At 40.7% G+C, this 27,513-nt stretch overlaps 1 protein-coding gene across 4 annotated transcripts in view; it reads left to right on the top strand.

Annotated features, from left to right (window-relative positions):
- Nucleotides 1-27,513, top strand: part of LOC308522433 (uncharacterized protein) — a 118,659-nt gene that overhangs the window by 31,059 nt on the left and 60,087 nt on the right. For 2 of the 4 annotated variants that reach the window (XR_013996241.1, XR_013996243.1), the window contains exons 2-4: nucleotides 7,477-7,565; nucleotides 7,780-7,917; nucleotides 8,974-9,133. The gene's annotated coding sequence lies outside the window, so the exon portion shown is untranslated. Of the gene's footprint in view, nucleotides 1-1,962; nucleotides 2,004-6,831; nucleotides 6,918-7,476; nucleotides 7,566-7,779; nucleotides 7,918-8,973; nucleotides 9,134-25,908; nucleotides 26,139-27,513 lie in introns of all 4 variants that reach the window. The other 2 variants (XR_013996244.1, XM_081095912.1) reach the window with 2 other exon arrangements.

The following is a 27,513-nucleotide window of genomic DNA, read 5'->3' as shown; positions in this document are numbered from 1 at the left end:
CGATGTTTCTCTCTCATCAATGTTTCTAACTATCTCTCTCTCCCTTCCTCTCTGTAAAAAATCAATAAAATATATTAAAAAAAAAAAGAAAGTGAAGTATCCAGTGAGCCTGTTACTTTCAGTGAAATCTTTTATGGCATCAGACAGATAATTGTGGAAGTGACCGATCCAGTCCTTAGTACCTACTAGCCAATCTGGATGAGGAAAATGTGGGGGTGTGACCTCGTGTGAATGATGCTGTGCAGTGCATCTTGTGATGTGTGCTTTTATGTTAAATGCTGAAAGTTGGTTTAATCTGTACAGTCAAGACAAGTGCTCATTGTTTCCCGGTGGAGCACAGCCCTTCGGTGTAACTCGTGAGTTGGGCAGGGCGCTGACCACGCTCCTTTCAGTTGGAGGAGCGCAAGTGAGTGCACAGCTCACCCTGGAGTATTTCTTAGCCTGCTTTGAACTTTGCTCGATAATGTGAAATGAAGATTTTAAGGTTTGTTTTATTTCTTACATGACCACATTGTTTGCACATCCACAGATAAGAACCCACAGGTGCTTCCATTTCAGGCTACTCCTAGCTATGTTTTTAACATTCCAAGGGGCTATATTTATAATTGGGTGAGTCCTTCAATGCACAAACAAAGGAATGCTTTTAATTAATCTAGTTGTCTAGTGCATAGATAGAACAAATTGCTCAGGTTTTATTTCCTTATCTTGTATTCTTCACAAGTTCTAACTAGGACAGACACCCAGGTGCACTTAGGTAATAATAGCTCTAAGGTCTGTTTTATCAACATGCATACATTTGGGAGGTAATATTTCTGTAGGATTTTTAGCTTTCGTGCCTTACTCTTTGTTTTTTCTTTCACACAACATTATGAAGCATTTGTTGCAGGTATTCATTTCATTCTTGATAGAGGAGACAGCCAAAGGCCCAGACTAATGAAATGACTTGCAAGGCCGCAGGTTTTAGTTAATCCCCCAAACAAGGGCTGCTCTGTGGATTTCTAGATGAACTCTCCCACAGCCTCATGAAGAAAAGGCAGGATGCAGTGTTTGAGTCATTGGTTCTCCCACTCCATGCTCTTTCCTTGCGTCGTCCCAGATAAGAGCATCTTCAGGTAGAAGCTAACCCACAAGCTTCATGAGGAAGGCACTCTGTGTGTCTTGTCACCTGTGTTTCCCTGGGCACGGAGACGTAAATAATTACTAATACATATTTGTTAATCAATGAATGAGTGAATAAATCAATGGGAGTAGTGGCTCCTAACAGAAGTTGGCCAATGGCAACTAGGGCTCTCTGCAAAGCTCCAGAACGGTGGGCCTCTAGCTGCCCAACAACCTGACACAACATAGGAGCACACCACTGTCAGTGTCTCCCTTGGCCTGGCTTCGCCCGCTCTGCCCCCTTCACTCATTCTCCTCTAGACAGCTTAGCGGAGGGTCTGGTGCAGAGGCCACCGGCTTCGATCTGTTTCTCTGCATCAGAAGAGGTTAGAAAGCATGGATCCTGTGAGGATCCGATGAGGTTGGTGGAAGGTTGGTGGACGGGTGTTGTAGCAAAGGTGTTAAAGGGCTTAGCATTAGTGTGTTTGTGTAGGACTTGCACACTGCTTTAGCCTCACTCGCATTCAGCACAATCCTCTCCTTCCTCCTGTCCTTTCCCGGAGACAACCAGTTTGTCAAAGAACTGCCATGACTGAATTCCGCCGAGTGCAGAGCTGGTGCCTGACACTAACAACGGTGGTACCACAAACAGCACTGCGCAACACATTGCTCTGCGTGCTGGGAGGGACTGCTGAGGTCACCATTCCCTGCTCCGTGCCTTGCCTTCTCAAGGAGGGCCACAGCGACACGTTCCTCTGTGGTCTCATGACCAGGCATAATTGTGTCTCCCCTGGGCAAATGGGTGGTTCTTTGTTTTGAGGACAATGCAATTGATGAAATGGTAATATTTCCTTCTTCATGCAGCCTGTCTGGAAGCTCAGATTTGAACTTATAGATTATCTCTGGTAAGTATATAACACTTCCTTGCAAGAATTTTGTCTCTCTTAATTTCACTGTATTTTCCCTAAGGCTCATTTTAAATTTAGTTCATCTTATTGTATCGACTGTGTGTTTTTTTCTTTAAAGAAACCAACTTAAATATTTGGGAAAAATGTAAGGTATAAGGAAATAAAAATGAAGACCAGTGTGTTCATGGTATACCTTCATTTATAGACTTTTTTATTCCCCACGCCTTAATTTTATACCTTTTTCTACTCTAATCTTAACATCAACCCACCACTTTCTAGTGTCATAATCCCTTTCAGATTCATTTTTTTGGGAGTGTGTGTGTAAAAATTTGACCATTGTATTACATGTAAGATATTAATAATTGATTCCTCAGCTTCTACTTTCTAGAAATGTGAATTTAGCTAAATTACTTAATAATGTTTCTTTTATAGGAAGAGTAATGATACTTATTTTTTGTGAAGGTTGTGACAATTATATGAAATATTATATGTAAAGTATCTAGTATATTCTGTGACACATAGTAGGCCTTTTGTTTCAAAACATTCTAAGTGGAAAATACACTGAACTTGGAGTTTAAAATCTCTTATTCAATCATTAGCTTATGACCTTTTTTATATTTTTAAACATTTCTTTATTGATTAAGGTATTACATATGTGTCCTTATCCCCCCATTGCCCCCCTCACCCCCCACTCATGCCCTCAAACCCCCCCCCCCCCCCCGCCCGGTGTCTGTGTCCATTGGTTAGGCTTATATGCATGCATACAATTCCTTTGGTTGGTCTCTCCCCCCTTACCCCCACCCTCCCCTACCTTCACTCTGAGGTTTGACTGTCTGACCTTGAACAAATCATTTTAATTCTTTGGACACATTTTTCTCATATGTAACTTTACGGCATGGCCCTAGAGTCCTTAGGATTCGAGCTTTACTCTTTTTGGACTCTAAGGCTGGCCCTGAGTGACATGTGAGACTGCTCTCTGTCCTCACTCATATGGCACAAACATACCCACCCGGGCACAGAGAGGTCTCGGGGAAAGGAATCCAGGTCTGAAGCAGGGAAATGAACAGGCTCCTTGCGCTGGGATTTCGTTCTTCACTGGTGTTGAGTGTGGTATTTGCCAGGGAAGCAGTGTCTTCTGGAATACCCTGACTTGCTGGGGATTATGGTCCTGAACTCAGGTAGGTTTCAAAATACATGTCATTATGGATGCTGCTTTCTGTAATGAGTGTCTGTAACCTGGTTGCTTGGTGATTACCGGTATTTGGAGAGGAAGCAGTGGAACAAAAGAGACCTGCTGCTGGTGGTCAATGGCCGTGTTGGTCAATGACCACATTTGGTTCAATCATGGAGTCAGTCAAAACAAGTGTCTGTGTACAAGATTTGGTTTCTATTCAGGAACTATTGGGCAATAGGAGACCCCCAAAGCAAGAGGGAACTCATTTATCAAAAGATGAATAAAGGAAGAGTTCATAACAGATGATGCAGAAGAACAATCTACACTGAAATGAAGCTGTACTCCTGACAGTTCATCAAGATGCAGGGGAGCCTGTGGTTAAGAGCACAGCATTTTTAGTATGTGGTTTTGGCCAAGTTATTTAATCTCTCAAAGCCTCAGTTTCCTCATATCTCAGAGGGAGATTGATACCTCATAAGGTTGTTCTAAGGAGATAATATAAATGCCAAGATATGTTAATCACAGGTAAGTATTATTACTAAAACTATTAATATTATTGCAAGCCTAAAATTCACACTGGATTTTAAGGACTTGCTACCCCTAATCTAATAAACTATAAGAATGTAAGAATAAATGTTAAAAACAAACCTTTAGATGATCAAATGACTGAACTATAATGAATATGGAGAGAAAAAATTCTCATAAATTTTTTAAATCAGTGCACCATATTTATTTGTTTTTGTTCTGTAATTTAATCTCTGGAAGCTTATTGTAAAAAGGTAGCCATCTACTTTGCATTTGATTTATTTCATTCAGTGTATATGAGGTGGGATTAGAAATTAAAGATAGTGGTTTCCATAAACTTTCTTCATTGTTCCACACTCCTATTTGCCTACTTTTGTCTCCTAACTTTGGGTGGAATAAATGTACATTTGCTGAACTTGTTCAAAAAGAGAATTAAGACCCTGAATCATGAAAAAAAAAAAAGACTTTACTTTGTAACAGAACTTTAAAAAAAAAACTGTGAAATATTTAACCAGAGTAAAATGTTTCAAAAAATCAACCCCGAAGAAAGTGAGTATTAAGATACTGTGAAACTACTCTTACAAAAACAGAGAAACCACTGAAAACTAGTCTGGTTTGGGTCCAAGTATTTTCGTCTCAATGAGCTTCAACTTGCATTTGGTCCACTGAAAATTCAGTGAAATTTTGAGCATTTAAGTGGTGATCATGTGTGGTAGCCACGGCTCGGAGCAGAGCACCTGGAAGTGGGGGTTTTCTTGTGTTTCACTGTCTGAATCTTTCAGAAGAGAAGTGAAATTCTATAATCTGAGTTTCATTGATTTATTTAGTTTTGACCTGCATTTTCATGTGCAATTTCTTCTATGTCAGGTCATATGTTAGTCTCTTTTGATTTGAACACTTTATAGATAATTTTGCAAGCAGCATTTTCATAGAAAAGAAATTAGGACTGAAATCTAGGATTCTGGCTGCCTAACACAAAAAATCAGGATATCCTAAATTCAGTTTTTAAAAGATGTTACATAATTACTCACTTATTATTGAATTGATGCACTAGTTCTTTTTTTTCCCCAAGCAGTTTCACCACATTATTTTTATTTAAACTTTTTAAAAATCGTGGTAAAAAGAAACCCATAAAATTTGGCATCTTAACCATTTTAAGTGTATGGCTCTGTAGTGGTAAGAATATTCACACTGTTGTGCAACAGAGCTCCAGAAACTTTTCATCTTGCAAAACTGAAACTCTATACCCATTAAACGATAACTCTGCATTTCCTCCTCCCCCCAATTCAAGTGGGGTATGTATATGTTTTGTGATTACAATTTAATGAGGTCAGAGGTCATTTAGGTGAAATTGAAACTGTAGGATACTGTGTACTTGGAAGTATGAACCAGAGGGATGAGTGTTCACAGGGTTTTTATTAGTTGAACTATAAGGATGCTACTTTAATGGGACACCTGCACTTCTTGAAAGACAGGTACTGATCGTAGTTTTGAGTAAGAAGAATTACAATAAATATCAAAACCAGGAATGGAATAAGGCAGAAAACCCTGATAATGAAGGAAGATAACTTTTGAAATATGTAAATAACCAAGAGAAATTGTGAAATTGTTTTCCATTGAGATATTAGAAAGGAAAATATTCACCTCAACATTGTGACTTCATTGAGGTGCTGCCAGCATGCCAAGAGGTATAGTAACAGGTCCTTAACCAACCCGCCACTAGACTTTTCAAAGCTGTGCTTAAGGAGTCTGGTGTGGCCACAGTACAAGGCAACATCCAGAAGGAGGTGATGTTGAAATGTGGGTAGTGATATCTCACAGCCTTCCTTTGCTTAACGGAAATCATTTTTAAAATGCTCAGGGTCCTGGTTGGGAAATGAACATCATGGAAGAGGTTTAAGTGCCAGAGGGAGTGAGGTCCTGACACTTTGGTGCTGCTGCCAACACTTATTTTAAAAAGTCAAGATGATGTGGTGTCATCTTATTGGCTACCATCATTATCTTCACAGCTCCCATGCACTAATATGATGGGCGAAATATGACATGATAATGATAATGATGGTGCTGATGTGATGATGAGAATAGTGATCATCTGAACTCCTGGATGTTCCATCTTTCCATCAGATCTCTTGCCTGATGTCTCAAAATTTAAAAACTCAAGGTTTGATGATACTTTGTAAATCTCTACATACAGGGTTAAATTTGTAGATTGTATTACCTAGAGTCACTTAAGACATGGTTCTAGCATTTTTTCAGGTAAACTTTATTAAACTGGTTTTGATGTGTCAATCTGGGAACTTAATTATCCTTTATAAACTTGTTTCCTTGCTAAAAATGTATTTTGAGTCCAAAACAAATAAATTAAAAATTTCAAGGAAATGCCCTTTTTAAGTAGGAAATTGTTTCAATTTGTTCTTGTAATTCTATATGAGCATTTAATAAAATATTTTAATTTGGTTTTGGACTGAAAGCTATAGCTTAATTTTAATAATGGAGAACAGTAGGGTAGCTAAAAAAATGAACAATACTGCATGTACTAAATAGAAAGTCATTTATATTTAGTCATATGACTTTAAAATATAGGATAAGAGTTTTTAAACTTCAATTGCATTTTATATAATGATGCTTTTCTTATTTTGATATTAACATGAATTCTCATGTCTCTAAACTCACATCAGATGTTTTGCCTACTCTGGGCTTATTGTGAGTGGTGGTGAGAGTTCATCTAAAATTTAAAGTATGTTGTAAACAATCTACAAATTAGTGGATCCAAACACAAATAATCAAGTACAGATGGTGTTAATGCTACTTGGGTAGTGATGGACCAGAGGAAAATGTAATGGAAAAGAATATGCAGCTGCAGTGAGCTATTTCACTAAATCTGGGCTGTCAATATTCTCTGGAGAGTTATTTCTTGAAGGTCCTTCCTGTGGGGGAGTGTACAGTGATAACCCCAGGTTCAACGATAACACATCGGCATATGAAGAAAAACCACATGCTGCATTTTTTACCTCATTCATTGTTTGAATTGATCAGCTGATTTGGTCTCTAGACCTGGGTTCTTTTCCTTTCTCAAAACCCCACCTGATTCTGATTCTCTTTCCCTCTCTTGGTTGATGGGGACAGTTCCTGGTTGGAGGAAGACTGTTTTTAAGACAAGAGAATACGGGTGTCTGCTCTCCTCTACTAGGACCTACATCAGCGTTCATACGGTGGGCACACCCTCTGAGAAGGACTGTCATCGACAACTTGGGGACATTAAACATGTGGAAAGGGTCCAGGGAACAGTAGAGATGGCACCTAATTAGAACTCCAACGGCCTTGCAGTTAGGTTTAAGGAAAGTATAATAATTTCATCAATATTTACCAATAGTTGAATGTTTTCCATGTGCCAGGTGCTATGTGCATCATCTTGTTTAATCTTTACAAAACCTTATAAGGTAAATCAGATTAATATCATTTTGAGAAACACACACACATATACAAAAACAACAACCAGAGATTTAGAGAAGTTAAATTATCTTCCTCAAACTTATGCAGATGGTAAAATAGACCTGGAATTTAGTCAAAGATTGTCGGACACCCATTATTCTGCCAGTGCTGGCTATGGTGGTTGTGGGGACTTGAGACCTGGTTGCTGTTCTTTGGATGACCACTTTGTCCAGTTATTGCCAATTAGTTAAATTTGAAGTTCTTTATAGTTCTTTGGTCTGTTTCCTTCCTCTTTTTCACCTCTGGTTATTTTCTTCCCACTTCTCCTATCTCTCTCAGATTGGGAACAAAGGCCGTGATTCCTGCCCATGCCCTCCCTGCACCACAAACCCTGGGTCAGTTAGGACAGAGGAGGAGCCAGAAACATGGTGAGGAGTCCGTTTCTCTCTCTGTGCACTTGAGCCCAGCTCTCAGGACACGTTTAGATTAGGCATACTCAAGGATATCCATGAGTCATAACTATAAGCTTGGTCGTAGATAACTGTATTGGGTGTGTTTAAATGTACAACTCTGTTTTTCTATCATTATGTGATATTTCATGTTGACTTGTCAAACTGAGAAATACCCATATTGATTTTGCAGAAAGCTTCCCATGTGAGATAAATGCACTCAAAGACGCCTCACAAGTAGCTCTTTGGCGCTTCAGATGTAAAATGGATCACTCCTCAATCTGTAATAGACCCTTCCGTGGAGCTCTCCAATCAAACCTCAGAATTCAAGGTGAAATTGAGGGGAGGATGGGAAACCCCAAGAGGGGAATTTGAGTGAACTAGCTGAGAAAGGAACCTGGGGTACGTGCTGCCTCTTTTATTTTTTTCCCTTCAGTTCTTTTCTCCAGCATGGGAAGGCTGTCAATCAGCGCATGACCTTACACGCTGCATGTGTGTAATACCTGGTACAATGAGACCAGCTGTAGCACGAGAGTCACAGGCCCCTTTGATTTCTCCCCATTTGCCTTTTTTTTCCCTCCCTGACAACCTTTGGGTTATTTTTAAAGAAGCTATTTTATACAGATTTATTATTAAAGTTTCTCTTTCCACCAAATTATTTATATTGCTGTGTTTGATAGAATAAATTTCTTATCTATTGAGAAAAGCATAAATAATCTCTCAAAGAAGTTAGTGATGTACGATAACTACTTTAGTTTGAAAGAATTGTCATAGTTTGTGAAGTAATGATCCTAGCAAGTACATCTTATTTAGGAATCATGTTTGTAGATCATGTAATGACTTTTAATTAGTTTGTCCCCAGTAAAGCAATAAGACAGAGTTACCTCTAGGAGGGGAAATAGTATTCTTTTGAAATTAGTTTTCATGTTACATTTCTTATTTATTTGGGGGCACATTTTCAGTTGGACATCTCCAGGTTAATAATAATAGTAATAAAAACTCTTTCAATGGGCTATTTAGTTTGGGGGAGCAGTGAATCATTGCACCAAACTAAATAATAAAAAGTGTGCTTGGGAATTGATGCTCTAAATATAGAATATGTTTGATAATAGTTTTTGATGCTCAAGCTGCTATGAAACGATTGCTATCCCATAACTGGCGTAGTTTTCCTAAGCCATGGAGACAGTGTTGTTTGTAAAACTCACACATCAGGCTAATCTTTAAGAGCATATTAATTGCCCGGGAGGTTTATATGTTTGCTCTGCACATGTGATTAGAGACCAGGCAGCGTCTACAGCATAATTTTAGAGATGGAGAAAATGACTATTGTAATAGTTGCTACTCTCAGTTTCCTCTACAGCACTGCCCTTACACCTTTCTCTTTCAGGCGTTTTGTAGCATCCTAAACAGAAGGATATTGAAGGGAGCTGATTCTGCTTTGATCCTTGTGCTTGTTGTCAAAGCGCTTGGGATTGAAGAGACTGTTGGCTACAATTGACTGTGACAATTAGGAGATGATCAGAGTCCTAGAGTGGAGCACTTAAAGGGTAATTTACATGTCAGTTTGTCGAATAAAAAAAAAAAAAAGATATTCAGCTAAGGTTTTTTTCCCCCCTCTGAGCCTTGTAAACTGCAATTTGTGCTCTGGTTAGAAAAACCTGGCAGAGGAGTTAGGATAGCCATTACCATTTGAAAAGAAGCAATCATAAGGCCGCTGCTGAGCCCTTTGTCCACTAAAAATGCTGATTTGCAGGCGGTGAGTGAAAAAGTGGAACTGTCACTAAATAAAACCTTGAGCTAGGTAACTACCTCCCTCCCACTCCTTGGCGGCTTTTTTGATGTTTGTTAAAGGTGCTTTAAAAAAAATGGATCTTAAATCCTACACTTACTATCGTTGTAACATTGTTATTGGTTATGAATGACCTTTCCTAAAAAAATAATAAAAGGATGCACTGAGGAAGCGGTAGGTGGAACGCACGCCAACAGTCAATGGAAAGGGCTAAAGCTGGCTACCAGATGTATCTTATTCGTTTCCCTTTTGTACATCATCACAATTTTCCTCTAGTCCATCCTGTGTGCTGCGCTATTTCTCCCCTGCTGTATCAGTGTGCCCCCAGGCTTCTCCGTTTTATTTACACTCCAATTTTAAGGTGGGAACTGTATTTCTAACCTTTGCATGTTTAGCCTATTCGAGTGCAGTTGGCTAATTCTTTCCAGTTATTATGAATAAAAGTGCTATGTATCCTACAATTAATGTAGGTTCAGTCCATGATGGGCTGCCATACACATGTGGTCATCTCTCTACTTTTCCATCAGGTAATCTACATACACGAGTAAAAAAAAAATATATAGCTAGGACGCTAAACGAGGATAATTGCCAGTAAATATATGGTGATAGCAGTTGCATAACATCCATTTAATTGTGAAATAGAATAAGAAAAATTAGTTCTTTCAAAACTTTGTGAGCCTCCCCCACCTCACCATGGAAATTAATAATAATAACATTAACACATAGTTAGTTGCAAGATTGTCATTTGTATAATTGTCAAAAAAAAAAAAAAAGAGGTTATGTCTCCATACAACCATCCTGTCTGGACAGACATTTAAATTTGCTGTGTGTGTATCTGATTCAGAGATGCATGCGGACCTTCAATGGCAGATACATGTTACATCCCGTTTAGGGGATGCTGGCTACGGTGAAGGGCATTTGAGAGGCAGCAGAGGGTTAGAGATGAGTTGGACTTTATCCTAACACAGTGGTTCTCAGCCTTCTGGCCCTTTAAATACAGTTCCTCAACCATCACATCATTTTCGTTGCTACTTCGTAACTGTAATGTTGCTACTGTTATGAATCGTAATGTAAATATCTGATACACAGGACGGTCTTAGGCGACCCCTGTGAAAGAGTCGTTCGACCGCCAAAGGGGTCGCGACCCACAGGTTGAGAACCGCTGTCCTAACACTTCAGCTTGGATTGATGAGAGCTAAGAACATGCACAGCTTTCCTAAGCCCATTGGTGTTCCCCCATGGCCTTCCCCTGGACACTGTGTCCGGGGACACTCACTACTTCCAAATTAGAGGGCTTTATTTCTCTTCAGCAACAAGATGTTATTTCAAGGGGTGCATTGTGAAAGGAGGGGTAGCTTACGTGAGGAGTTTCTGAAAAATCACAGTGGTCAGTGGGGAGCCCCATTGAAAGAAGACAGTGATTCGCAGACAGACATGGGTGCCTCCTCTGAGTGCTTTGCAGGAGGGCCCTGAGCTTCGTAGTAATAACGTTCAGAGCTCTGTAGTGTGCCTTGCGTACATGACCCCCTCCGCGCCCCACAGCAGAGAAGGACAAACAACCCAGAAAGAAACAAGAATGAGTAAGTGAATAGCTGGTTAGGTGCAGAGGATAATGAGAGAGGGAGCCGGAGAGGGAGGGCTGGGTCTTCTTACTGTGCGTCTGGAGAGCGCAGGCAACAGCATATCTGTATCAAAACTCAGGCCCAGCAGGAGGTATTGGTCTCCCAGGTAATGGGGAAATGATGAGCAGATGAGCCGTCCTCCTATCGATTTAAGCATTTTGTTCCAGCCAGTCACAATTAACTTTGATTTGTTTTTACTTTCCCCTTATAGGTTTGCATTTAGAACACTCGTGGAGCACTAATGGTCTAAAATTCTGGTAACTGCACATTCTCTTTTTAGCGGTGTAATGAGTGAATGAATGAAAAGGCAGGGATTGCTTGCCATTCTAAGTGGGAATTGCCAGAAGATTTCTTCTTGACTGAGTTGTTTTGGAAGGTGAGCTGAAACAAGACTTGCAACTAAAACGGAGGAACTCTGCGTGTGGTTGTCCGATGTTTCTCCTCAGGGGGGAATTCTGCAGAACTGAGCTGGGATTTAGGAGTTGATTTAAATTTTATTTATAAGAGATTATTTAAGTGAATCAGATGAAAACATTTGAAAGTATGTATAGTTGACTCTTAACAAGTACATGGGAGTCTTTTGCAAGCTCATTTGAAATTATTTGAAATGAGTTTCCCTGTTTACCATCACAGTGTCTTTTCAATACACAACTTGCCATGTTGTGACAAAATAAATCTTTGAAGCGCTTTGAAAAGTTTTTAGAAATGCGCCTAAGGAAACAATATGTAAACCATTAGTTAATTCACACATTAATTTATTGAAATATTGCTGCTACTTAAAAGTCCTAGAACTTTTAGCACAATATTCCAGAACATTTATTACTGGCTTGTTTTAATAAGCTGCTCTTTCTTTACATGTTTGGAGGTGGCACTAGAGTTGCCAGGTTTAGCCAATAAAAAGGAAGAATTCCTAGTCAAATTTGAATTTCTGATAAATAATGAATATAATTTTTTTAGTATAAGTATGTCCTGCAATGTTTGCATTTTTTTCTGGCAACCCTAGGGGGTACTCTGATTGGGTAGATATTGCAACCATGCATTGACTGGATCATTTAGTTATTTATAAATTATGAATAGTCATTTGTAAGTCACTTTACCTTTCACTGTCAGATTAGATAGGCCAACCAGCTTGCTGCTTTCAAATAGAAACCAAAGGCTTTTTAACTCATTAATGCTGAGCTTAATTTCCCCCTTAAGGTTCCTGGGGCAAGCTGTGACTTGTCATTTCCAGCATCATAATTGCTGCCTGACTAATACAATGGCGCCTTCAGAGGAGTCTGGTTTCCCTACACTGATCAGGCTCTGACTGAGGTGTTTGGTGGTTACAGGGGTAGAGAAACGAATGATGCAATGAGAATATATTATCTTGGCGAAGCCACATCTGTCCTTTCATTGGCAATATTTTGACTACATAGGGAGCTGAGTTTTAAACCCTTATAATTTTGACCCTGGTAGGGGCTTCTGGGAGGGAAAGAGTCTATTCCTCACATTTCTATTTTATCTCATTTAAGTTTGTTTACAATAATCTAGTTGCCATGAAAGAAGCTAAGCTAAAACTTACAGAACGTCAGATTTATCTTCGGGGCCAGCATCAGTTCAGGCTGCTATAACAAAGTCCCATAAACAGTGTGGTTTATAAACAAGAGGAAATTCTCATAGTTCCAGGACGGAAGTCTGAGATCAGGGTGCCAGCGTGGCCAGATTCTGGTGCAGCCCCTGCCAGGTTTGCCCACATGGTGGAGAGCAGGGCACTTGTCCCTTTAGTTCATGGAAGGGCACTGATCTTATCCACCAGGGCTCCACCCTCGTGACCTAACCCCCTCCCACAGGCACACCTCCTGATACCATCACATTTGGTGCTGGGATTTCGGCATGTGAGTTTGGGGGAGACACAAACACTCAGTCCGTAACAATTTGTCCCCGTCTGGATGACTTTTGTCAGATGCTGTCAGTGAGGACTATTTGTAGCACAAACATTTGGAAGGCCTGTTTCCCATCCCCTGAGCCCCCAGCTACTTTCAGCCACAGCTTCAGTGAGTGGACGGTTCCTCTGGGCCCAGGCCTCCAGAACATTTTCCGAATCTCCCTAATTTCTGCCTCAGGGCCTTTTCCAGAAGTGCAGAAGCCTGCACACTATGCTTTCTTCAGCTAAGTGTGGCAATGTGGGGGGAGTTCACACCCTCGGGGGCAGCCCTCAACTAATGGGAGGCAGGAGCCTGTGGACAAGTGTTCCAGCCGCGTGCCCTTTGGACAGGCCTCCTGAGAGGCACGCGGCATGCTTCTCAGAGGGCCCATCGTCAGCAGCAGCGACCTGATGAGCCCTCATGGCACCTTCTTTGGAAGGATTTGCCCCAATCCTTCCCCCATTCTCTCCCTGCTCTCCATTCCCTCACACCTCTTTCTAGTGATAACCAATAGGCATCCCAGTCCTTGCCTCAGGCTCTGCTTCTGGGGGCACCCCTGCCCAGACACTCCTGATGCTCCCAGCACCACAGCTCTCTCTTGCTCTAGGTTTAGAGATTTTGTGTCCTTCGTATCCATCAAGGTTTAGTACTTTTCTTATTATCAGAAGAGAGTTCTGCCGCTGTACCTACCACTAAAACTGAGTCATATTGGTTACCAAGTACTTCATGCACATTCACCTCACCCGAACTCTCCTTTTCCATAAGAACCACTTTTTACCGAACCCCCAATTTGTCACTTTCCATGCAGTTAGGAGTCCACCTATGTGACAGTTTCTAAAACCTTCATGAGGTTGTTAGTTTTAAACAACCAAAAGGATGAACACATGCAATTTCTTCGTGTGCTTTACTGTTTACTCTTGCTTTCTTCTGGCAACTATAGTAACTGGTAGTTCCTCAAGAGTGAAAGTAGAAACTACCAGAGTCCTAGTGCCACCGCCACTGGCAGGATTAGCCACACCAATGAAAAATAACAACATTGGATGTAACTTGATCTTTCCATGGTCAGCAATGGGAGCTGAGTTACAAGCAAAAGTAAGTTTTGTGTATTGGATTGCAAAACTATAAGTGGGAATCTAATGTTTTGCCATTCAACATGTTGGATGGGAACACTTTCAGATCCAATACAAACCAAAGGAACCTCAAAATGTGTGCAAATGTCTAAAGGAAACTTTTTAAAAGTTTTTTTTGTGTGTGTGTGTATGTGCATGAGAACCAAACTTCTCCTTGCCTACAGATTAAGTTATTTTGATTGGCTGAATTTCAATGGATAAATTAAAAAATAATTATTAATTATTTGCTGTTTAGTTATAAACCAGTTACTGTGTCTGAATCCTAATTAGAATTAGGATATATGAATCTCCGCAGCTAATATATAAATAAACATAAATTACACAACTGATCCAATTAGACATATTGGATTCACATCCATGTTTACAGAGCTAATGCTAACAGTGGGAACAGACTCCATCCAGAATATTTCCTAGACCAATTTTAGCAAAGTCCAGGGCATCTTCTCTCAAAATGCCGAAAGCCACATCAGCTATGCAATCTGTCTACAGATAAACTGCTCTTTGGGTAATGACACTCAACCAACTTAGAGGTGCTGGATAACTATCTTAATTTATAAAGATGTACACGCTACCTAACAAGTATTCATTATCATTATTAGGCAGATATTTGTGACATTGAACTTTCACTGATGGAGGGAGTCCTTTCTTTGTACTAATGCCAAATTCTATTTGAATCAGAACTCTGATTTTTGGGGTCTTGAAAGACAGAGTCTGAGGAATCCATACCTTTTCATAACAGAGAGAAATAGTTTCTTCTTACACGTATATTGCCTATAGTTGTTGGCAGGGTTGGGACTATTACCAGAAGTTAGAGACAGAGGGGAAAAGCCATGGATCCCCACCAGCTACTATTCAGAGACCAATGAGCCCTTTGGGATGTAGCCCAACAATCTCGGGAAAGAGCCATGCTTTCTTACCTTTAAACCTTGAGCTCAGGAAAGTTGCTTCAATTCTGTTAAGTAAGAGTGACTTTACTTGGGAATATTGGCCGTTCTCCTCATTTAGAAGCATATCAAGAAGTTAGTGGATTATCATGAAGTGTAAGCTTTGAAAAACTGACCTTTTGACCATCTTACAAGTCAATATTGAGTCTGATGTAGAAAAGGTCTCCAGTTCTTCTTTATCTATAACAAGAGGCCCGGTGCACGGAATTCGTGCATGGGGGGGGGGGTGGGAAGTCCCTCAGCCTGGCTGGCATCCTCTGGCAATCTGGGTCTGCTGGCTCCTAACCACTCACCTGCCTGCCTGCCTGATCACCCCTAACCACTCTGACTGCCTGCCTCATTGCCCCTAAACTACTCGTCTGTCTGCCTGATCGCTCCTAACTGCTCGCCTGCCTGCCTGATCACCCCTAACCACTCTGCATAACTGCCTGATCGCCCCTAACCACTCTGCCTGCCTGCCTGATCACCCCTAACCACCTCTGCCTTGGCCCCTGCTGCCACAGCTTCGTCCGGAATGAAGTTCAGAAGGTTGTTCAGCAGTCCAGGCTAATTAGCATATTATGCTTTTATAATAAAAGCATAATATGCTAATAAGACTGGACATCCTTCCAGGAGTCCTTCCTTTGGATAAAGCCACAGCAGGCAGGGGCCCAGGCAAAGGTGGCAGAGGCCCCGGCCACAGTGGTGGCGGGCAGGGCCCAGGACTAAGGCCCTTGCATGAATTTTGTGCATCGGGCCTCTGCTGTGAATGATAAGTGGCATGGCCAGGATTACTGGGTGAGTGTTTTGTCCTTGGAGCTCTCTGCTAGAGAGTTAGGCGGAGGCCGACCAGCATACGGGGTCCCTACATTTGAGTTGTTCTTTGGTTAACAGCATCCTTCCATCACTTCTGCTTGTCACCAGGGACCTGATTGTCTTATCACATAATCAGCTCTTTGACTAATAGTCTAGTGTTCTTAAAGAGGTTTTGACTTTATATCCAGGCAATAATTTAGGCACTGGTAGGATCTCTATTATTAATGGTTATTTTATTATTTGCTTATTCTCTAAGTGTACAATTCTGTAAATATTCCATTATTATGTAATATGATACTTAGTATAGTACTTCGAGAATAAGTGGCCAATACATAAAATTAGTCCACTATAAATATTATACAATTTGCAAACAATGCTCTGGTAGAATAAAGCAGGCTTCAGAAAACATGATTTCCCCACACACTCTAGTTACATGAACTTGAATTAGTCCTATTACTTCTCGGACTTCCTTTTCCTAATATTTTAAATAAAGGAATTGAAAAAAATGATCTCTAATTTTTCCCCAGCTCTATGGTCTATGTACTTGTTGAATGATGATTAAAAATATCTGTAATAATAAAAGCATAATAAGACCGGACAGCCGAATGCCCTTCTGGATGTCCTTCCGGACAAAGCTGGGGCTGCAAGGTCTGAGGCAAGCCACTATGGCTGTGAAGGCTGAGCCCCTTGCACAAATTTCATGCATCGGGCCTCTAGTAGCTACATAAGTTCTCTAGTTGGAAGGATATGCTTTCTTTTTCGTGACTATTTCAAATTTTAACAAGCTTCATTTAGGTAGGGTACTGACATTTTCTGCAGAACTCTAGGAATACATTGTTTGCCTAAAACTTTTTGTTTATTGATGGCTAGGTACAAAACAATTAAGAATTTATAAAATGATTCAGCCTTATTCTCATGTGTCAAAAATCCAGCAATAAAAATGAACACTTGCTTTACTTAGAAAAGTGTGCACAGGCTTTTGTGAGTTTCAGGATGATAACAAGGTGTTAGAATCATAGAATGTGGAACCGTAGATTTATGTTTGGTAGACTGCCAGAAACTACAGGGTCGAAAGAACATGTCGATTTATGTAGATTTTCAGGATTTTGTTACCCAGTCTCAGGCTGTTTGACCGTTTTGGGGATTCATATTCTATTTCTAATTCTTAACCTCAGACTAATTCTTTGAATAAAAATATGATTGACTAGTAGGTTAAGAATGCAGATCTGAAAAAGTTAATTTGTCTGACCAAAACTAAGAAAAAATGAATTTTAATATGTCCTATATGGTTTGGAACACTTAAAAAACACCCATTCATCAAATGTGAAAATGTGTCAGTAATTTATTTTAAGTTATTCAACTATTAATTTTTATATTTTACATTCACAGCTTATTTATTGTTTTGCAATTTCTACATCGTTGAAGTGGGTCACTTTTATCAATATTTCACACCTGAAATGGCAAGTTAATATTATTGATGGTGACAAGAAATTAAGATTTAATTTAGTCTGATATTTTCTATTGAGCAAAGTTTACACTGTTATCAATAATGTTGTTTGGCAGTTAAATGCTTTAGATTATCTTCTTATAAATACATAGTATATACCCTATCTATATTGTGCCTTTATAATTATAAATCACTTATCATTATACTGTATCCATAATAAGGCAACATATAGTACTAATACCATGCTAAATATTTGTAATTTCCAGAGACTCAAATACCTAGTAGATGAAAAGTGGGCCAAAAGGAAGATTAAAGGAGACATTCTGGACTCCTTTAGCGAGGAAACATTCAAAACTTGATTTGATATCAAATTTAAGGAGAAACCATGCCAATAAGAAAATGCACTTTTTCAGAATTAAATCCAGCATTTGTTACTTAATAACATTTGCCATTTCCAATTTTTCGTATGTAGCAAATTAATTTAAAACCATTTTGCTCTTCCAACTGCCTTTGTGTATTGTGTTTCTTTTTTTCATACTCTCTTGGATAACATTTGAGGAAAACTCAGACTACAACAGTCAATGGTTACCGTCAGGATGGGAGACAGTTGTAAGACCAAGGAACAGGTGGAGTGTGTGTGATGGGAATATTCACTTTCTGTGCCACCATTTTGTAGCAGCTCAAAAAAAAAATTTTTTTTTTTAGCAAATGGTGGATATTGTTTCTTTACAAAAAGTGGTTCTGTACTGGATCCATCTGCGAAGTATAAACATGTCATCAGCACTCATTTTCCATCTCCAAAAAACATTCCCCATGTCCATATTTGATTTTCAAGTGCATCTGTGCGCTGATGGAAGCCCTCCCAACATGCTGCCACACAATTGCAAAACCCACACGCTTCTGCCTTTGAATCCAGCTTTCACCAGGGCCCGGCCTCCCCTGGGCATCCGCGTGTTTCGAAGTTGCAAAGGTCCTCCGGGTGACCCCAATAAAAGGAGCTTCAATGTCCCTGGTAAGGCTACGTTATTCCTTTCAGGGAGCTGATTTGTGTCCGTGAAGATTTTTCCTACTTTGCTTAAAAAAAAAAAATTTTTTTTTTTTGGTATCTTAGCATTTCTCTCTTTGTGACCACACGATGCTCCCCTAGTTATGAGTGCTTGCACTATCGACTTTCTCAATGACTACAGTCCCATTTAAGAAACGAAGTGGAAATCTTCATATGAGTTTGGTTCCTCAGAAAGTTTAAGTAGCAAAAGCAGGGAGATTGTCTCAGAAAGTTGAAAGGCAAGCATCTGAATTCTATGAGTTCTTAACGTTATTGATAGTCGCATAATCTAAAATAAAACAGCCCTGAAGAATTTCATCTCTTCATAGACACATTTAGAAGGGCCCCCCTTGGTAAAGGAGGAAATTTTATTTTACTCCATTGTTTTCCCTCCACAGAACCAGAGGTACCTTCGCTAGGGAGCAATGGAGGAAGCCTGGCCTGTCATTTTTAATCAGGTTGTTTTAGGTAATTTTTGTTATGCCCCTCATTACTGAATTGTTTATCAATAGGTGCAGCAAGTGTCACTAGCTTTTCTCATCAAACCAGGTCTGACAAAGCAGCACAGTGCATGGGAAAGAGGCAGCTAGGTGAAACTAATGCCATAGATGTTTGATTCATTAGGAGCTTATTGTTAACGGGGATGTCTGATTGTAAAGGCTCAGTCAAGCAAAAGAGTGCAGAGTAATCAGTTGGATTTATAGTTTGCAGGGCTCAGAAAAAAAATCAACATAAACCTTTGGATATAGCAGAAACAGAAAAATCCCCTTTGGGCAGCCCTAACCTGGAACCAGCCAAATAAGGTCATGCTACATGAAGGTTTCCTGTTAGGTGATGGGAGATAGAGGCGGATTAGAGCCATATGGCACGGCCTATCATACCTTCTGACTTAAGATAACAAAGCCAAGCTTTGTGCTTAGCTGTTTTTGACTGACATCATCAATTTTATTTTATGTTGGTCACCTCCGGTAACAGGAAAAAATGGCCTAGGGTTGATAATACATGCTTTTTTTCTTTTTCCCCCCTTTTAGTATTAAGATGCCTAGAAGCTAGTTTTGTGCCGTTATAAATTTCAAAGAATTAGTAGCTTGCTCTTCTATCACCCATCCTCGGGCAACCGTCAGCCCCACTCCCCCTTGTTTTCAGTTTGTACCTTGCAAATGAGAGGCAGCCTTATTCAGAACCAGATGTACGGCTCCTAGAGAATGAGCATAAGCTGGTGTACTTTAAGCCTAATGGGAAGTTTTATATGCAAGGGCCTTGAACTGATTAGTATAATTCCCTCTTTAATACAGCTGTCCCTCCAGATTAAGGTAAACCAAATGTTGCAATCAGAGATTAGTGTACCTTGCCAGTTATTAACATCCCCAGTGCTCAGCAAGCACGTCAGACGCTAATGCTGTGTATTTATTTGCCACTTCCCCACTGTAACTTGAACTTCTGCACCTGTCAAAGCATTCCAGCGAAGAGAGGGGCATTATTGGAAAGCAAAAAGTTTTATACCTGTACACCTGTTTTGTTTTGTCACAGCTTGGCTTTGCTTCTGGCATGCCAGGACTGCCAGGTGCTTTAATCTGCTACTCTTCGGGTTTTGTAAAGAGAGACTTTGTGGGCTAAATTGCATTTGTTGCTTTCACATGCTTTCCTTTATGCAACTGGAGAGCTGCTCACCTAAACTGGTGGCGGGTGTGCATGCACGTGTGTGTGTGTGTGTGTGTGTGTTTAGAAAAGAGGTAAAGGGTGGGTGAGGTTTCTTTCCCAGATGACACACCATATCTTCTGTGCTCCTCAGCGTCAGTGGTGTCTGACGTCACAAGGTGGGTCTCACAGCTGTACTATACTTGGCAGGATATCCTGCTTTCTTGCAACCCAGATGTCAAGAAAGACAAAGTCCTGGCTATCTCAGAAAGATCTGGCCCTGTTTCTTTCCCTCCTCTGTCCCCGCCGGGGCACACTTGGACATTAGGGCTGAGCACATACAATAAGCACACCGCAGCAGCGTGGGGCGGTGGCCAGGGTGGGCTTTCGGTAACATTTGGTCCAGTCTCGGCGCTTCCTGATCCTTTTTCAGCAATGTGACATATGGTCCCTGCAAGTAAAGGGAAAATAATGGAAAGTTTGAGGAAGAGGCCTCACGGTTGTTGAATAAAGTGTCTTTGTGATTTTTATCAGCATCTTTTTTTACTCAGAGGTTGAGCATCAAAAAAAGGGCTTTCTGTGAAAAAAGCATAGTTTGCTAAGGAACCACTAGGGTCATCTCAGGGTTTGATTTTTTATTTAGCTTTTCACACTTTGGGTTTAAAGCACATAGCTATGCTGTTACAGAGCAGTCACCTGAGGCCACAGCCCTGGGGCAGCACCAGGCCCCCTGAGCTCTGGCACAGTCGGGAGGGAAGGAGCCACAACTCCTAGCTCACCCGGGACTCTGGAGGCTGTGCCTGCTCAGGTTGGGATCTGTGCTGGGGGAACTTTCTTTCCTTCTCCCTCCTTTCCCCACCTCCATCTCAGTGCCTGCACGTCGATTGCCTGCTGCAGTTTCTCCATATGATGGTTTAATTGCAGATTTTTAAAAAAGACAAAAATATGTTCCTATCTTAGGAATTATGTCTTGCAGCCTACTAAATATGCTAATGCAGCACTAAGCAGGGATAAAGTTCTTGCCATACCCCCCAACAGTTGCGCCGCGCCCGCTGCCAAGCGATTGTTAATTGTGAAGCACAAGCAGGCTTTGCAATCCATCTTAATTGTCATACTTACTTCAGGTTTCGTGATAAGGCTCGACGTTCTGTTTAAAGTGACGATGTTGACAAGGGGAAAGGGCGTGGGCCCGCGCCTGTGGTTCTGCAGGGGCCGCGCGCTCTGACCTGGCCCAGGTTGATAGGGACGGTGTGCGAGGGGATTGGAGTTGTCATGGGGTCCCCAGGCGGTTGCCCGGGGAGCCGGTCTGCCCGGCTTTTTCCTGTTCGGATCCCGCCACGTGGGGCATTGATGAACTCAGCACCAGGCTGAATGGGAGCTTTTTGGCAGCTGAGACACTGGGGCTAAGCTGCAGGTCAGAGATAACACCGGCGCGGGGCTCCTCCTGCTCACGGGCCCTGCGCGCTTTCTTCCCTCCCGAGCGCAGGAAATGGCTCCTGTGAAATGCGTCCACTCTGCAGTGTTCCTTTCTTCCAAGATGGGGCTTGACAGATTGGACTTTTCAGCTCCCCCCCTTTTTCACCACCTCTGCTCTCCACCTCAGAAATACCCTCCAGGAAGCAGGAGTTAATCTCGGTGAGGAAACGATAAGGTGATGCTGGATGTTCAGGGGGAAGCAGGAGGATGGGCTGCCTGGCTGCTGCGGCCCCAAGAACCCGGTAGCTTCCACCTTGGAGGCTGTGCCCTCCGGGCGCTCAGGCTGGGGACCCACCAGAAGAGCCCACTCCCCGGCGGATGTGAGCCTCCCCCCCCCCCCAGCTTGGTGTGGTGTTAGGGCACAGGAAGGACACACTCCTGGCAGCGCTGACTTATACAGATGGGCTCTCTGGTCCTGATGGGGCCTCCCCCTCCCAGGGTGCATGGCTGCTGCCACCCAAGTGCTGCTGCGTGGTCTGGCATGCGACAAAGAAGCTGGTAGCAAGACTTACTTGAATAGTCTTTGGCCAGCAGGCTGTGTTCACACAAAAGTGATGCAGAGAGAATCCCCTCTGGTTTTGAGTGTCTGCCCTACATTTGGGCTGTTGAAGCTCCCTGTAAAGGAAAGGTATTTGAAATCGATTCTCGTGTGGTATTGATTAGTGAGTGTGAAACTAATACATCGAAACTGCCTCTAAACCAAGTCGAATTCTGACTCGGGGCTCAGGCATGCGGCCTCTGTGAGGTCTGCAGTGTTCTTTTCTCTGTTTGAGTACTTGATGCAGTCTGAAGGGGAAGGGATGGGCATGAGTACAGGGTGTGTTCGTGTGTGTGTGTGTGTGTGTGTGTGTGTGTGTGTGAATGTGTGAATGCTCACGTGGTGAGAGGGGATGGGATAGGGAAAGGGAGATGGAGTGGAGAGAAGGGCATGAGAATGGGAAGGCTTTCTGGTCAAAGTTCAATACTCGCCAGAGAATAAAGGGGTTGTGGGTGGAAGCGAGAGTAACAGTACAGTCCTAGGGCTAACACCTTGAACAGGCAGCGTGATGCTGCCCTTTGATCTCTGTCACATCTTACCAATTCTGTGCACCCTTTCTGTCCTCCTAGGGCTAAGTTGAGGGGGGAGGGAGGGAGGGAGGGAGGGAGGGAGAGAGAGAGAGAGAGAGAGAGAGAGAGAGAGAGAGAGAGAGAGAGAGGAGAGAGAGAATATGAGCCAGCGAGATGCATAAGAGCCAGAGATGGTGAGTCAGTCACCCAGAGGAGAATGATTCAGCGTTGGAACCCCATCAGCATCTGCTCTGATGCAGGTGGTGGCACCAGGCCTGCCATAATAAAACAGTGTTCAGTCCTCTCCATCCACTTGTCCTATGCAGCCTGCATCTTCTTTGAGTTTGCACTGCACTCATTTCTGGACTTATTCTAGATACCTCTCTGGCTACCACTGGTGGGGCACTTCCTAAGACCTTTGAATTTCCCTAAGTTTAACTTCAGTGAAAGTAGCTAGAACAGGACCCCATTACAATCACCGACACACAGTGGATGCTGGGTCAATCCTCAGCGTTTCTCCTTGAAGAACGAGCCAGTTGAATTTCTCGTATATGGCTGCCTCTGGCTGTGTTTGTCAGCTGTGGCGCTGCCTGAGGAAATTGGAGTGCTTGGAAGGAACTCCTATCCTGAACGGAAGGTTTAGGTTCAGTTGTGTTTTCTATCTGTATGGTCCAGACACAGCGTGAACATTTGAATTGACCCCAACTATTCTAATCCTAGAATATGTGGGAGACAGCAACTTCCACAGTGCAATGTTAAGAGCCTGGATGCTTGTCCTCTAAGTATCTCCCCTGCTTAACAATGGCACCTGTTAACATTCCTGACATTTCATTTAGGAGAGCAATTCCTGTAAGTAAAAACATGTTTTTCTTGATAGTCTTCTCTATAAATGCAATTAGGATACTTGAGGGAGGCCACCTTTAATTATGTGGATAATGTTAACAAGTGGAGAGAGAAAAACTGGATGCAAATGGCAGTTGGACGGAAGTTTATTAAGGATGAGACCACTCTTCAACCACAGAATGGGGCAATGGGTTTGCTTTGTATTTCCCCAAATAATTTTGGACCAAGATATATAGAGAGCAGAAGAGTGTTGGTCAGCTTTGTGGAACAAACAGATTTTAATTTTGGGTCCATTCTTTTTTTTTTTTCAATAAGACCACTAATTCCTGATCATCCTACCCCAGCCCATGAGAGAAACTGCTTGTGCCTATGTTAGCTTGGCCTATTCAGAATCCTTCACCTTGGAGATGGGAGGCTAGGGATTCTTAGGCATTGCTCTACTGTGGATGCTATTTTCACATATTGGACGCTTCCCTGGGTATACCTTGCCTGTGGTACAATGAGCATTCTATTTAAACCTTATTGTAAACATGCCTCCTTTTAATAGACATACCTTTTCCTGAGATTCTTCAGGAAAGGCACATCCTTTTCCTTTGCTCATGTTCTTCACATCCCATCACTGGGTGAGTTGCTGCCTTAAACAATACCCTCATTATCTGGGTGCTGTTTTCCCACATACTTTGTATGCCCTTGCCCTTTCTCCAAGAGCCTTACTCCCTGTAAGTATGTTTATGTGTGTGTACGTATAGGTTGTGACAGCGGATTTCTATGCATACATATATATGTGTATATATATGCATGTGTGTGTGTGCATGACATTAGCCCATCCCATGTGTTTTGTAACAGGTTTAGATTAATGGTTGTTTTAAACACTGAAGACTGTTAAGCCACCAATGAGCCTTCTCTTCTTTGACTTTATAATCTTAATCCTTTAAGTTTTCATCATGTATCACATGATTTTTGTCATTGGCTTTTTTCTTGTTTTAAAAAGTGCGTGCATTAATTTTTTTCTGACTGCAATAGTCTTACATTCTTATTGTAGACTATTTGGAAATACAGAAAATTATGGGTGATAATGAACTTACCCATAATTCCACCATCTATAGTTAACCATTGTTACAACTTTTCTACCTCTTATTGTTTTAGGTATTGAGAATGCATGGGTACTCTATAATATTTAATTTTTTTCCCTTTCCTTTTCAGACTTTCAACTCTCCAAGTTCTCCCCATTCCTTTTATGTTGATGAGTCCCAAGTGGGACCAATATAGCACTCCAGTATCTAAAGCTAGATCTGACTTGTATTCTGGGAAGGTTAGCTCACAGCCTCTACATTCTGTATTTTGAACTTCTTAATATGCATTTTCCTGCTCTGAATAAGTGATTTATTTTGTGATCTTTGTTAATACTTCTTTTTAAGCTTGAAACAAAAGAATTTATCTAAAAATAACCAAAGACTGTTATCCAAGACTTTAAAGTAGCATGAGCTAATAGGTTGACACCTTTGATCCTTAGGTAAAAAGTTACAGTTCTTTTGTTGGTTTTCTGCAAAAGGAGGAAGTTGGGGCAAATTACTCAGTTAAATGCTATTTTATGCATGAAGGAACCTGCTTTTGACAGCTAATAAACAAGTCGCAACATTTTTGTGTGTGTAAAGTAGCTTATCTATTTAACATTTATTTATTGAACTATAGTCCCTACTATGTGGCAGGCACTGTTCTAGACATGGGGTCTCAGGGGTAAATAAAACCAACCAAAACCCACCCTTGTGAGAACTTACTACTTCAAAATAAAGTAGTTGAATTTTTTTTTACTTTCAACCTAAATTCCCACTTCATTTTCCAAATTCAGTGTCAGTTTTGAAGCATGTGGGGAAAGTGCTCTACTATTACAGTATTACTTTATCAAATAATCTCTCCTTCCAGAGACATCCCTCATTCATTATTCTCCAAGTTCCACTTTTTCAGTTGGCAAACAAATAGAGTGGCAAAGACCAATTTTGTTGAGTTAAAAGAAATGTCTTTGATTTTAACATATGTTGTTTTATTGAGGAGGGTGATAAAAAAAACCCCACACAAAATGAAACAGGAGGGGAAAGAGTGGAAATATTCTTACTACTATTTTGAGGAGTGAATGCAGGAGGCAAAATTAGGAAGGGTACTTTACTTTCCTATAGAGCTGACAGTTGTGTATTTGAGATTATGAATTTTGCCACTTAGCTTGAAGAATAATAGAAAAATAACTATTAGTAGCCAACCAAAGAAATAATGTGAGGCAGAAAACATAAGCCAAAACTTGTTATTTAAACAAATGTGTAGCCCATGGAGTTTCTACTAGACACGAGGTCACTGAAGATAGAAAGAAGTATGTAGAAGTTAAGAAGTGAAGCAGAAATTGGTTTTCTCAGTGGTTTTATTACCCACTTGTTTCAGTTTGAGTGTGTTTTCAGTAGTTTGTCAATCAGACATCAAGAGAGATGCATTTTACAGATATGATTGGACAAGTTTTTATCAGAATCTAGGCCATGCCATACGCAGTTAGAGTGTGACATGGAAATATAGAGTTTAAATGGATACTACATGAGAAATTATCCTGAATTCTTGAGTTTATGTGTAAGAATGGAGTCTTTGTTACTTTTTTTTAGAGGTTGATGAAAAAAGTATGTGTTATAACTCAACCAAGAAAAGAAGAGTGTGCATTGAAGACAAGAACTTGTGCAGTTAAATAAGTCAATCTGTGGGACAGAATATAGCTGATGAGTAGTGACCGAAGATGCAGACTGTCATCTAGAAGCGTTGACCAAATTATTCACAAATGCTGGAATAGTTGGAAGAAGAAAGGAAAAAAAGGAGGGAAGAAATGAAGGACAGAAAGGTGAAAAAAAGCAAACAAACAAGGGAAGACTATAATGGCTTATATTAAAGCATAATTATGTTGGAGTTTCAATACTAGCTGATCACTAGGGAAAAATGATAGTCTTTAGGCGGAGTTGTGTAATGTACACCTATAATTAGTTGGATATGGGATAATCTAGGAACAAAGGATATAATAAAATTATGTTTACTAGGAACTATAGGAAATCCTTTCCAGCTTAAGTGATACTTTGTGGAAAAAGATGTAGAGACTCTAAGTTTATCTTTTAATCCAGTTTTTATCCTTATTTTAGCATGGTATACTTAGTTTTTAAAAAAAGTAGGCTAAAATCAACCCTTGATTTTGTTTCAAATTCACACTACACCAGACTCTGTCCCTGTCATATCTCAAAACAAGTCACAATCTACTTGCTCATTGAAAATTTTCTTTCTTTTGTGAGATGAAATACAATACTATTCAGAAACCTATAGAGACATGTATTTTTTTATTACTTATGACAATGACCATAGTCTTGACATGTCAGAAAACAGAAAAAGTGTCCTCACATTTGGAAAAAGTATACAAAACACCCAGCAACTGTGCTGCACCCATGCTTTGTCTAATATTAAGTGACTAGAGGCCCGATGCATGAAATTTGTGCAAGAGCAGGCTTTCCTTCCCTCGGCTGCCGACACTGGCTTCCCATGCAGCCCCGGCTTCGTCCGGAAGGTCTTCCGAAAGGACATCCAGTCTAATTAGCATATTACGCTTTTATTATTATAGATGTTGATGAGAGAGCACATGTCACTAACAAGAACCTCCTGCCTAACTCTGGGTCTTCAGAGGCCTGAAGACTTTTGTGAGCTGGAATGATGCCATGTTGTGGTAATTCCTTATGTTTAGAATAAATGAAGAGAGAGTTTTCCTTTTTAAAAGCAGAATTACTGATGAATTTAGTATGATATATATTGCATGTATTGATTCTTCAATAGTTTCTTAATTCAGAAAGCTTTTTAAAAAATTAAAAATATAGACTGAATGCTCTATGTCCCCAATTTATATAGTGAGTATATGCATTAGTGTGTATATGCATATACATATACATATACATCTGCACACAGAGTATGTATGCATACTGTGCAATATGAAATTTAAAAATAAGAAATGAAAAGATATTATCTGCACTTTAAAAAGAATCAATGTCTTAGAGCAAAAGAAATGGAAATCTTTACAATTATTTTATGTTCAGCATTCACTGATCAATGAGTATTCATAAAATATCTACTGAATAAAAAGATGAAGAAGGCACCATTATATCCTCAGAGAACTTTTAATCTGATGGGTTAAAGACAATCACAATGCAAAGCACACCACTATTTGTATAAGATAGCCAAGG

Source organism: Myotis nattereri (genome assembly GCF_964212035.1).
Source record: "Myotis nattereri genome assembly, chromosome: 7".
NCBI classification, from domain to species: Eukaryota; Metazoa; Chordata; class Mammalia; order Chiroptera; family Vespertilionidae; genus Myotis; species Myotis nattereri.
Note: the sequence above shows the minus strand (reverse complement) of the source record. Positions and strands in the feature narration are given on the sequence as shown.